Here is a 13,093-nt window from a genome sequence, read left to right as displayed (position 1 = left end):
GTTTGTTTTCAAGGCAGGGTTTCTCCATGTAGTTTTAGTGCCTGTCCTGGGTCTGGCACTGTAGACCAGGCTGGCCTCAAACTCACAGAGATCCGCCTGCCTCTGCCTCCCAAGTGCTGGGATTAAAGGCTTGCACCAGCGCCGCCCGGTCTGTTCCATATTTTTCTCCAAGTTGGTTTTGGTTACCACCCATCTATTTGCGAGTCCTGCCTCACTCATCTCCTCACTGTGTGAAACGTGCTTTCTTGTTGTGTTCCTTGAGGAGGCTGTATTCTCAGTGTCTTGTAGGTTTGACACTATCTTCTTTAAGCTCAATATCTGGGGGACAGTCGGGATTTTTTTTTTTTTAATCCCGGCGTGATCAGACACCTGAAGGCCTGGGAATTGAACCCTGGTCCTCTGGAACAAAGGTCAGTGCTCTTAACTCCTGAGCCATCTCTCTTTCCCCGACAGTTAGGATTAATAAAGCACCCTAACACATGCATTGTTATCTCAGTATATTCAGTATTAGTTATCATCATTGTTTATTATCCTTTTTTTTAAAGACTTTAATTATATAGGCACTGGCAGTGAGATCCATTTATTCCAGACCACTTTTGAAGGCATGCATGTAATCTTTTTACCTGAACGTGAGTGATATGCTTAGAGTCATGCACAAGAACTGTGTTGTAGATTTCTTTGGTACTTAAAGATCAATAGATTTCTCAATAAAATTGGGTTTCTGTGAGCTTTGAATTTTACTGTACCTGCTAAAGCACATAGTAAATGTACATAGTAAATATAGGTAACAACAACAATAACAATAATACCGTTATTCACTATATCTATATCAAAGACTGTTGAGGGGAATCTCCCTAAAACAAGAATAGAATTGTACAGAAAGAAAAATCAGTAATAATTTTTAAATTGACATCCCAAAGTTTAGACAATTCAGTTTCTTTTTAAAAGTTAGTGCTGGGAGAGCTGACTCAGAGATTAAGGGCACTTTCTGTTCTTGCAGAGGACCCAGGTTCGGTTCCCAGCACCCACATCAGGCACCTCTCAACTGCCCTGGAATCCAATTGTAGGAGAGCTCCCCTGGCTTCAGTGGGCATCAGGCATACTTGTGGTCTGCAGACAGACACGCGGGCGCTCTCACACACACACATAAAATCAAATCAAATAAATCTGAATGCATCCCTGGGAACCCAGGTATACATTAAATCCCAATTACTTGGGAAATCTCTGAAGAATGACAAGTTGGTTAGGAGAGCGGAGTTCTTCAGGTGCACGCTCAGCATCCAATTAACACGTCAGTTCGGCCCCTAGAATCCGCATGGCGCAGGGAGAAAACCAGCTCCTGTAGATTGTCCTTTGATCTCCACACACTTACTGTGGCATGCATATGTGTGTGTTCATGCACACACACACATACAATAAACAAGCAAACAAATAAATGTAATTTAAAAATTAAAAAAATCCATACTTATTTTTGTTATGGAAGAGATAACGGGACTGATGAGAGAATTCAAGATATTGACTGACATTTGTTGTTTCTTTTTTTTTTTTTTTTTTTTTTTTTTTTAATGAGACAGGCTTTCTCTGTGTGGCCCTGGCTGTCCTGGAACTAGCTCTGTAGACCAGGATGGCCTCGAACTCACAGAGCTCTGCCTGCTTCTTCCTCCTGAGTGCTGGGATTAGAAGCGTACGCCACCCCCACCCCACTTGACTATTGTACACCATGCAGCATGGATTAATCGCTCTTTTGGTGGCTATGACCCACTACCTGGTTAGTTCATTTAGGCTCACATTTGAGTGGATGTTGTCTATCATGTCACGACAGGGAAGATAGGATGGCAGATCCAAAAGGGACCAGGAACCTGAGAAACAGGGGCCAGGAGAGAGGGCAGGCTCTAACTCTCAGCACCTCCCCCCAGCCCCAGCCCCACCTCCTCCAGCAGGGTCCCATCACTTAAAAGTCCCATTTCCAGTACCTCCCTCCATCTCAGCCCCACCTCCTCCAGCAGGGTCCCATCACTTAAAAGTCCCACAACCTCTCACAACAGCGCCTCCTGCTGGGGACCCAGTGTTCAATCAAACACATGAGCCTGTGGGGAACACTTACCTCCAAACCACCACACAGAGGCAACCAAGTTCAATGAATATAACATCTTATCATTTTCTAAAAGAGGGTGCAAATAGGCATGTAAGTCTGTTTTGATGATTAAATAGTAAGTTTTTAAACTCCCAGACTATTCCCTGACACACAGTAGGCACTCGATAAACTATTACTGGAATTTCTATAAATGGAATTTGCTCTCATTTATATGAGCCCTCTGCTAAGTTTCATGGTCACATGTTAAGCTCCTCCTCTTAGCTTTTACTTCCATCAAGTACAAGATCATTGGAAACTAAACTCATTTTTTTTTAGATGTTAGAGTGGGTGTGGTGGTGTATGCCTTTAATGCTAGCACTGGGGAGGCAGAGGCAGGCAGATCTCTCTGTGTCCAGTCTGATCTAGATGCTACTCACTGAGCGTGAACAAGAGAAAGCGGTATAAATAATCTTAAAAAAACGAGGATGGAGTTGCATGTAATAAGCTCCAGGCAACTAGGGGTTACTAGTTAAGGGAAGAGATGGGGGCCCGAGAAGATCTGCCATAGGCCAAGGGTCAGTACCCAAGGGTGAGAGTTACCCGCACAAGCTCAGGTGTCAGGAAGTGAAGACCGGCCAAGAGTCAGTGGGCAGGTGGCTCCCAGCTCACAGGACACCCACATGGGGAATCTGGCTCCACCAAAAGGCTCCACTCCAGAGCTGGTGCATGCCAAGCCAGAGCTGAAGGTCTTGATAGCCAGCGAGGAGCCCAGAGAAACGGAAACATATCCCTGCGCCAGAGAGACTTGGCGGATCGCTGGTGCTGGGCTTTTTCATGGCTTGCATGGGTCAGAAGCCATCTACAGAAAAGTGAAGAAACGTTCCGCAAGAGAGCCATGATAACGCTCTTGTCTTAGGAGTCGCAGTGCTGTGATAGAACACCAGAGCTCCAAGTAACTCGGGGAGGAAAGGGTTTATTTCACCTTACAAGTCTCAGGTCACCCTCTGTCACCCTAGAAAGTCAGGGCAGGAAGTCTGAGGCAGGAACTGAAGTAGAAGTCACTGTAGAACGCGTCTTACTGATTTGCTTGCTCATGGCTTACGCAGAGACTGCCTTTTCCTTCCTTCCTTCCTTCCTTCCTTCCTTCCTTCCTTCCTTCCTTCCTTCCTTTCTCTTTTTTAAAGATTTATTTATTTATTATGTATACAGTGTTCTGTCTGCAAGTGTCCCTGCAGGCCAGAAGAGGGCACCAGATCTCATTACAGGTGGTTGTGAGCCACCCTGTGGTTGCTGGGAATTGAACTCCGGACCTCTGGAAGAACAGTCAAGGCTCTTAACCTCTGAGCCATCTCTCTAGCCCTCAGACTGCCTTCTTAAGGCACCCAGGCCCACCAGCCCAGAGGTGGTACCACCACTAGTGATGTGGGCCCTCCCACATCAATCATCAGTCAAGAAAACGCCCCCACAGGCTTACGCGCAGACCCATCTACAGAAGGCATTTCCTCCACCGAGGTTCTTTGCTCCAAACTGACTGTAGCTTGTGTCAAGTTGGCATCAAGAACTAGCCAGCACGGATATTCACATTTGACTAGCAAGCCTTCTGTCTGGTGGCAGGTCTTAAGAAGTGGAACAATGTTCTCCTCTCGTCTCTGTATGTCTGAGCCTGTAACAGGGCATCTAAAGTCCCGCCAGCTTTGCCAAGACTTAGGCAGTCATACACTAGAAGCTCCATTGTTATCCTTGGGCTGTGCCACACCAACACCTCTGCTTCTTCCTCGAGTGGACTGGAGTTGCTGCTGGAGGGGACATGCTGTGTGCTGCAGTAAGACTGGCAGAGAGTAGGACCCGCGGGCATCACTTTCCAGACGAAGCATTGCTGATTCTCGGAATCACTCCTGGATGACTGCGCCTGGGGCTAGGCCTTCACATGCTTGGTTGGGGGGGAGTCAAATCCTGTGAGAAGGAAGCAGACAAGTAGAAAGGGAGCGCAGATTAGAAAGCGGATGAGAAAGCTGACCACAGCAGGTAACAAGTGGAACTAACTGATCGCTGGGTCTGGCAGGACGTCTGCAGAGAGATGGTATGGAGTGATTACAGCTCCCTTCCCGAGTTCCAAGGAAGCCGTCATCATCTGGCCCCCTGACCGGTTGATCAACACTTGCTCCATAGGCTTTTACTCCCCCACACTTCCAGGTTGCATCATCTGGTCTCTGCATCAGCTGTTGGAGAAGCCAGGTTCAAGACAGCCGCTGAAGCATCCGCCGCATAAACCAGGGCCTTCAGGATGAGTCCGTGAGCAGGTGTGGGTGGGTGGCCCTTCCCACATCCCTGCCTGCAACTTGCAACCCTGGGATTTTGGCCAGTGGGTTCTGTGGCATCATTTAATTCCAAACCTGTAGCTTCTCAGACACCAAGAGCAAGTGAGATGTTCAAGTCAGTTGCTGACTTGATCATGCTCTGCAGATATGGGTGTGAGGTCGGCATCCCAGAATCCTCTGCCTTAAAACTATAAGACAGCACAAGCCAGTACTTGGGATTGCCTCCGTTAGGATGTAACTCATGTTGGATCTGGGATGGCTCATTATTTATGTGTTTCTAATTATACTGCAATAACTAATACCACTGAGCAATTACTGTGCAAACTTTTTATATAATTCCATGTAGGAATTTACTTAATACATTCTGCTTTATACTCTCTTCCCATGTAATTTTCTATGGTGAGTGGTTCACCATCTCATTCAATATTCTTCAACAGCGGTTTTCACCGCCAACGGCATGATCTATACTCTGTATGCATAATCATTTATTTCACCTTCCCATGTGGAAGAACACATTGGTTATTTGTAATTGCCTTCATACGTCAATGCCTGTCAGTCATGTTTGGCTCCTCCATGTTGTTAAAACAAACAACCCCCGGGGTTTCAATGGTTTAAAATAACAGATTTATTTTTCACTTACATAAGGGGTTAGCAAGAGATCTCTGCACATCACCATCACGCTGGAACCAAGTCTAGCAGAACAGCTGACATCTCAAATGTCATTGGTCATCGTGCCAGAGGGAAAATATAGCTCCTAAGAGAGTCACATTGGCAATTAAATACATCCTGGAAGGGACGGCATCTGAGCTGGTTGGTCAGATCTGGTTGCAAGGCTCCACCCAACCACAAGGGGGCCAGGAGGGGACTGGAGCACTAGACAGAGCAGGTGTTGCTCATCAGGCATCTTTAAAAATGTCCTTGAACACGAATCTTTGTTTTGCTATATTTTCTGCAAATGTTTTATAAGGGACATACATAGTGGACCGATATACATTCGGGTAAAACACCCATACACACACAAAATAAACAATTTTAGAAGCTTTTATAGGAAAATTGTTGGGATTGGTAGTAAATAGCACACTTTTTATGCCCTTGCTGCACACACTGGAGTTTTGTTTCGTTTGTTTTTTTTTGTTGTTGTTGTTTTGTTTTTTTTTTTTTGTTTGTTTTTTTGGAGACAGAATTTCTCTATGTAGTAAGTGTGTTGTGAGGTATCCACAGAGAAGATGGCTCGGACATAGGTTTAAGCCAATAGAAAGTCTTTATTAGCTGTCCATTGACCACACCGGGTGTCCAGGATCCCAGCGGAGCCCCAAGCCTTCCTCAGGGTGAGCTTTGAAGCATAAAAGCCATGTCCTGGGTTGACAGACTTCAGTTAGCAAGAACAGTTAGCCAGAAGCGGAACTACAGAAGCCAAAAAGCAAGGTTAGGACATTTAGAGACTTTCCCAGAACTGTGGACTATGATGAATTAGGCCTGTGTTTTCGTTTTGGCAGGTGCTGCAGTCTACGTGCCGAGTTTTACAGTCTGAGTGGTACTTCCACCATGGAGCCAGTTGGGCTAAGATCTCAGGGCCAGCTGAGGTCTAGGGCCCTGTTACAATGGGTCCACAGTAGCAATAGAATAAAGTATTAACTTCGTTCTCATTTTAGATTGCTGTCATTTACAGGGACTGGACTGACCGTGGGAACACTGTTAGAGCATCGTGCTTTGAAATCTTGTGTAAGTCTACTTTTAGGGACTGTCATTTGTTTATAAATGTTGTAGTAGGTTTTTCTTTTCATAACTGTGACAAATATTTGAGAAAAAAAAAACAACTCAGATGATGAAAGATTTACTTTGGTCCGTGTTAAGGACAGTGGTTCTCAACCTTCCAAGGCTGCGACCCTTTAATACAGTTCCTCATGTTGTGGTGACCCCACCCCCAACCATAAAATTGCTTTCGTTGCTCCTTCATAACTACAATTTTGCTGCTGTTGTGAACTGCAATGTAAATATCTGAATATGTATTCCCCGTGAAAGGGTTGTTGAACACCCCCTCTCCAATGGGGCCATGACCCACAGGTTGAGAACAGCTGATTTAGGAAGTTTGGGTCTGTGATGGACTGGCTTTGCTGCTTTTAGGTCTGCAGCAAGGCAGAAACACGAGAGATGACGTGGAGAAAGCGAGCTGTTTTTCCCATGGCAGCTAGCGAGCAGAGAAGTCACGGGGAGGAGCCGAGCCAGAGTCAAGATACACTCTTCAAAGGCATGTCCCCGCCATCCACTTCCTCCAACCGTAGCCCTACCAGCTCTACAAAGTATATTCAACTCTTCAATTCATCAGTCAATTACACCATGTATCAGGTCAGAGACCCCAGGAGCGAATCATCCTTGGAAAGGCCATCACAGACATACCCCAAGGTTGTATTTTACTGATCCCTAGGGGTCTTTTATTTCAAGCAAGATCGCAGTCGTGATGAATCATCACACACGTTATCAGAGAAATGAAAAGAAATGTAACAGACACTCGAGGGCCTCTTCTCTTGAAGATTCAGGTGTGTGCAGGACATTTTCACTAACTGGACCCCTACTTCCTGCTTACTACACCCACGGTTTATCAGAGATTCTAATACATCTGACCTACTGTCCCCCAAAGCATTCAGTGTGATGATTTCTTGAAGACACATCTCATGGGTAGACAGAGTCAGGATAATCTGTTGAATGATTGAATCAGCATTGAATATCTGAACTTATTCATGACTAATAATAGAGATTTGGAGGGGGGGAAAGGCAAAAAGACATACAATAGCTCACAGAGTTGTCCACTGGGGATTTTCTGAGACAAGGAGGTTCAGTAGGTCATAGAACAAGAGACTAGAAGAGACATGTGTCGCCCCTTCCCACAGACGGCTTTGTTTTATGGGAACTTGAGGATGGCTGTGCATCAGTGGCTATGGGTAGAGAAGGACCGAGGGTCTGCATGGCAGGATGGAGGGCTTGAAGAGGTAGCACTACTCATCAGAATAGAAAGCAACTCAGAGAAGCCTCAGTAGCATGCACTGGGTATGAAAGGGTCACAAACGAAGCCCAGAGATTGGCTCCTATCCTGGAACTCAGTCATGAGCTCACTTGGGTTCTACAGTTGTGCTATTAGTATCCAGAAATAACTGAAGGCCCCTGGACGTTTTTAGCTGGATGGAGAAGCTTGACTCTTAGTACATGTAAGTCATCTTCCTGGTTACAAGTAAAGGCAGACGTAGGATGGGTGGAAGGCTTACATGAGCTAGGAAGGGTGAGGACAACTTGAGTTATTAATATGTGACCCAGGGAATCCTGTAGAACCCTGCTTTATATTTAGCATGTGGAACCTAGAAAGAATCATGGTTGACAAAGAATGCAAATGTCCTCTAAGCCAGCATATATCCCATTTCTAGTATTGTTAGAAGACATCTCAGCCTTATATAGGAGTAAAGGGAAACCCACAATCTTTAACGACTTGTTGCATTGATGGGTTAACAGTGCTTTAGTTATTTTTTTGTGATACTGATAAAACACCATGACCAAAGTGACTCACGGAAGAAAGAGCTGACTTTGGCTTACAGCTCCGGAAAGAGAGTCAGTAACGGCGGAGGGGAGGCATGGCGGCAGACAGCTGGAGCAAGAAGCTGAGAGACCACATGGGGTCCACTGCCAACACAAAGCAGGTAGGAAACTGAAAGTGGGGTGAGGCTGTAAACCCTCAAGTCCTGCTCACAATGAGCTGCTCCCGCTAGCAAGGCTCCACCTTTAAAACTCCACAGCCTTGCCGGGTGGTGGCTGCGGCGGCGGCGGCGGCGGCGGCGGCGGCGCCTTTAGTCCCAGCACTCAGGAGGCAGAGGCAGGTGGATTTCTGTGAGTTCAAGGCCAGCCTGGGCTACAGAGTGAGGTCCAGGAAAGGCTCCAAAGCTACACAGAGAAACCCTGCCTTGGAAAAAAAAACAAAAAAACAAAAACAAAAAAACCCACCACCACAGCCTTCCCAAACAGCACCACCAAACAAACAGGGACCAAGTCTTGAAATGGGTGAGCGTGTGGAAGACCCTGTTCATTCAAACCACTACAAGTAAGTCTGGTTCTTTAGAAATGTCTGAAAAAAAAAAAAGGAAAAAGAAAAACACCCAACCTTAGATGCACTAAAAATATACAAATATACTTCTACTTAGTAACTAGCAATGTAAATTTGAATTCACTAAAGAAAATATAACTTTAGACATATCCATATTTGAAATCATGAAAACACGTCACAGATGCATGTGAATGTTTACAATGAAGCCAGTAAGATTTAATTAAAGTTACGCATGATACAGTTGAAAGGATTGCTACTGGTTTTTTGTTTGTTTGTTTTTGTTTTTGTTTTTGGAGACAGGGTTTCTCTGTGTAGCTTTGTGCCCGTCCTGGATCTCGCTCTGTAGACCAGGCTGGCCTCGAACTCACAGAGATCTGTCTGGCTCTGCCTCCCGAGCACTGGGATTAAAGGCGTGCACCACCACTGCCTGGCCTGCTATGGGTCTTCTGATAGGAAGAGTATTTATTAAGATACTGTGAGCTGTTGCAACAGAAAATGTCCAGAACTTTAACTATGAAAAGTTTGTTTCTCACTAGCTGGAAGTCCAAAGTGGGTTTTCTCACGTTCCTTCCTTCTAAGCAGTGAGAGGGACCCAGCTCTTTCTGCATTTTGCAGCTGTGCGGCATTCATCCGCAGGTTCCAGACCCACCATGTTCATGGGTGTTGAGCCCGTGGGTGGCAAGAGACACAGGCTTATGTGTAGGAGGTTTGCATGGCTCAGGTCTGCATGTGGGGTATGTTGCTTCTACCCACTACTCCAAGGCTAGTTCCCATTCTCAGGACCCCACGGAACTGCAGTCCAGCTTAGGAAATAAAGCCGAGCCGAGCTGAGTGTGGTGGTGCACATCCTGGATCCCAGCACTCAGACAGTGGAAGTGGGTGGATTTCTGTGAGTTTGAGGCTAGCGGTAGAGACACCCATCCTTATTGACTTCATAAATCTCAACAAACACCAACAGCAACAAAAAGTACCTATCGGGGCTGGGGATGTAGCTGAGCGGCAAATGGCTTGCCCCAGGTTCAATCCCCAGTGCTGAAATAGAATGGGTTGGAAAGATGGACGAGCGGTTAAGGGCACTTCCTGCTCTTGCCGAAGGCCCTGGTTTGGTTCCTGGTGGCCATATCATGTGGCCCACAACTGCAACTACCTGTTAATGGCTGTTCCAGGGGATCAGACACCCTGTGACCTCTGAAGGCACCAGAACGCACATGGTGTACATAAACTCACGAAGGCACACACACACACAAACAAATAAATGAAAACAGCTCTTAAAACAGAAATTATACTCCAGTCTTTTGAGCTACTGTTTAAAGCTTTAAAAAGTGTCTGTTCCTGCATAAAGTGTGGGAAAATAACAGTGAGAATCAGGCCTTGCCTGGCTAATTTCATTTACCACCTTAGTGGGGAACCACTTTTTTTTTTTTTTTAACATACGGACCATGCATAATTTGGTGAGATTTGTATAAGGAGAATACAAAGTTAGTTATTAAACTCGTGCCTCCGTCCCTAATCCAGAAGCTATCTCCAGTGGATGGCCACTTGCAAATGAAAAGTTAATTTTCTCTTGTTAGGGAGCCTCACTGTGGAAATGAACCACTCTCTGCGTGCCGAGCAGTGGATGGCCAACCGGAAATGAACTCAATGTCGTCTTCGGACGTGCTTTGTCTCATAACGTTACACCGGGGAGTCCTGTTTTGTTGTGTTCCTCTACCTTGCACATCTTTGTGTATATAATGTGGTTTTCAGGTTTGGGCATTTGTGGGATTCCTGTGTGGGTGACTCTGTGTGTCTCTGCACTGCTAGGCATTTTTTTGAGCTTTTCCTTTGGATGTTTTTCTTGTTTGGTTGTTTTGTTATATTCTGATTTGTTCATTCTTGATTTTTCTTATTTATATGTATTACTGTTCCTTAGGAGACACTGAAAGGGTGTGGGTCTGGAGAGAAGGGAAGGTGGGGGAGGAACTGGGAGGAGCAGGGGAGGGGAAACCATAATCAGAACATGTTGTGTGGGAAAAAAAATTCAGTTTTCAATAAAAGAAAATGTTTTTCTTTGTGATTGATAGTTTTGAAATTTTTCAAAGCCGTGGCTTATAAGCAATGTTAACAGGTCACTGTGTAAGGTTTTTGTGGAATCTGGGACTATGTAGCTAAAATTGAAGGGCAATGCAAGTGGCTCTTTTGGTGATTGGTATTCCGTCTGTGAGCCGACATCACTCTCCAGTCGTGTGATGGCTAAAGAAACTCCGTTTTATGTTAGTCATCCATCTTGGTACCCACCAGCCATTTGTCTCTGACTTCAGCCTCTGGAAGATAAGTTCCCAGTAACCCTGACTCAGCGATCCCCCACCCCATACCCAAAAGTATACAGTCATGATTATTATCTGCTTGTTGTGATATGACTGACTGCTTTTTTTTTTTCTTTTTTTTTTTTCTTTTTTTTTTGCTTCTGTAACTTGCTTACGCAGATACCCACGAGATTGTTTTGAGTCTCCTGAACACTTCAACTTGGCAGGACAGACCAGTTTTTGCTTGTGTGGATGTTGAAGGTCTTCTTGTGGTGTTTGCCGTTAAAAAACCCTGCCCCCTAGCCCTCAAGTCTAGCTCAGAGATTATTCATTCTGCTAGGAGCTAATCAATACATCTTTCAATTATAGTGGGATTGAGTCTATGATCTTTTCCAAGGGCTCACAAACTCCATCTAACATTAAAGATTCCTTACTGTGCATTGCATGGTCTCTCTCAGGGCCCCCAAAGCTTAAACTTCCTCACTTTCATGTTAAAGCCTTCTTTGTACCAGATCCGGGTCTGTAGTCACAACCAGAACAGGTCCAACTGATCGCTAGCAGTCTATTCTGAATGAAACCCCCTTTTCTGCATGGCTGGGTCTCAGGACAGTGTCTGCTCTGCTGGATCCTTGATCACTGCGCTCTCCTCGATGGGTAGGAGCTCCACCTCAACCCCTGGCACCCTGGCATCCCTAGACCCAAAGAGTCTAAAATGTTTGGGTGGGAGCTCCACCTCAACCCCTGGCACCCTGGCATCTCTATACCCAAAGAGTCTGGAATGTTCTGGTGGAAGATCCACCTCAACTCCCCTCCCCCATCTCTTTCCCTAAACCAGACCCTTCAAAGTCCGACAAACACAGCTCCTCCCAAGAGAGGTCCAAGACCACTCCCACAGGGTATTTAAGCTGCATCCCAGAAAACAGACACGTGGTTCTTCAGGTCTCTTCTCTCCGGCTCCTCTCTGTGGGCCAGGGAATCACCCTGGAATGCTTTACCCATTACACTGGGCCTTTTCCTAATTTGATCTGATTTGGATTGCTGCTTCGGTGGAGAGGCCTATCAGGATACAAAAAAACTTATCACTCCTGGGTAAGGGCGGAGCATGCTCAGACCCTCGCACGCTGCTATGGAGGCCATCGCTGTTTTCGGAATGCTGGGTTCAGAAAATGATTGGATGAAGCCTCAACCTTTGCACCACGGCATCCCTTCCGCCCCACTGCCCTGCACTGGAGGTCCGTCGAATCCCAGTGGCGGGCTTAGTCTCAGGCTCCCACTTTTCCAGTAGTGCTGGTTGACCAGGCTTTCCCGGGCTGGTCACCGGATACGGCTACAGAAAAGGGTAGCAGTGCCTTAGGGAAATAACAGGTGCTCTTTTGTCGTCCCTGGAGGTTGAGCCTGGGTCGGAGTTGGAATGAAAACATTTCGAATGTCTTTGTGAACAACAGTGAGCGCCATCCTGAGCACATTGCCTGGCTCGCGCCCGAGTCTTATGCAAAACTTATGAAAAAGTGAAAAGAATAAAATAAGAGAGAAACAGGTGAAAAATAGGGAAGACATCGAACGCCTCTAAACGAGAGCAGCAACAAACTGAAGAGAACCGACAGTGTCAGGGGCTGGAGGGGTGGCGCAGTGGAGAGTGCTTGCTGGAGAAATGCAATGCCCTGAGCCAGGAAGCCCAGATGTGCGTGGGGGAGTACAGATGCCCAGGTCCACATAGTGGGGTGTGTCTGCAACCCCAGTGCTGGGGAGAGTTGAGAGGAAACAGATCTGAGGAACTGGACGGCCAGCCTGTCTAGCTGAAATGGCAAGCTCCAGGTTCAGTATATCTTTTTTTTTTTTTTTTTTTTTTTTTTTTTTTTTTTTTTTTTTTTTTTTTTTTTTTTTGTGGTTTTTCGAGACAGAGTTTCTCTGTAGCTCTGCGCCTTTCCTGGAACTCACTTGGTAGCCCAGGCTGGCCTCGAACTCACAGAGATCCGACTGTCTCTACCTCCCGAGTGCTGGGATTAAAGGCGTGTGCCACAACCGCCCAGCTAGGTTCAGTATATCTTACTTAAAAAAAAAAAAAAAAGCAGGCCAGGCGGTGATGGCGCACACCTTTAATCCCAGCACTCGGGAGGCAGAGTCAGGTGGATCTCTGTGAGTTCGAGGCCAGCCTGGTCTACAGAGTGAGATCTAGGACAGGCACCAAAACTACAAAGAGAAACCCTGTCTCGAAAACAAAACAAAACAAAACAAAACAAAACAAAACAAAACAAAACAAAACCAACCAAGAAAACAAAATAAAATGGAGATTCACAGAGGAAGATGTGATGATATATTGTGTACCCTA

The 13,093-nt window shown here is 45.9% G+C and overlaps 1 long non-coding RNA gene across 1 annotated transcript; it reads left to right on the top strand.

Moving 5' to 3' along the window:
- Positions 1–7,535: 7,535 nt before the first annotated feature.
- Positions 7,536–10,579, top strand: LOC107402194 (uncharacterized). Its single transcript, XR_001579263.3, has 3 exons — positions 7,536–7,595; positions 7,977–8,078; positions 10,051–10,579. It is a non-coding gene; the product is annotated as an uncharacterized LOC107402194 (long non-coding RNA).
- The last annotated feature ends 2,514 nt before the right edge of the window (positions 10,580–13,093 follow it).

Source organism: Peromyscus maniculatus, chromosome 22 (genome assembly GCF_049852395.1).
Source record: "Peromyscus maniculatus bairdii isolate BWxNUB_F1_BW_parent chromosome 22, HU_Pman_BW_mat_3.1, whole genome shotgun sequence".
Taxonomy (NCBI): domain Eukaryota; kingdom Metazoa; phylum Chordata; class Mammalia; order Rodentia; family Cricetidae; genus Peromyscus; species Peromyscus maniculatus.
Note: the sequence above shows the minus strand (reverse complement) of the source record. Positions and strands in the feature narration are given on the sequence as shown.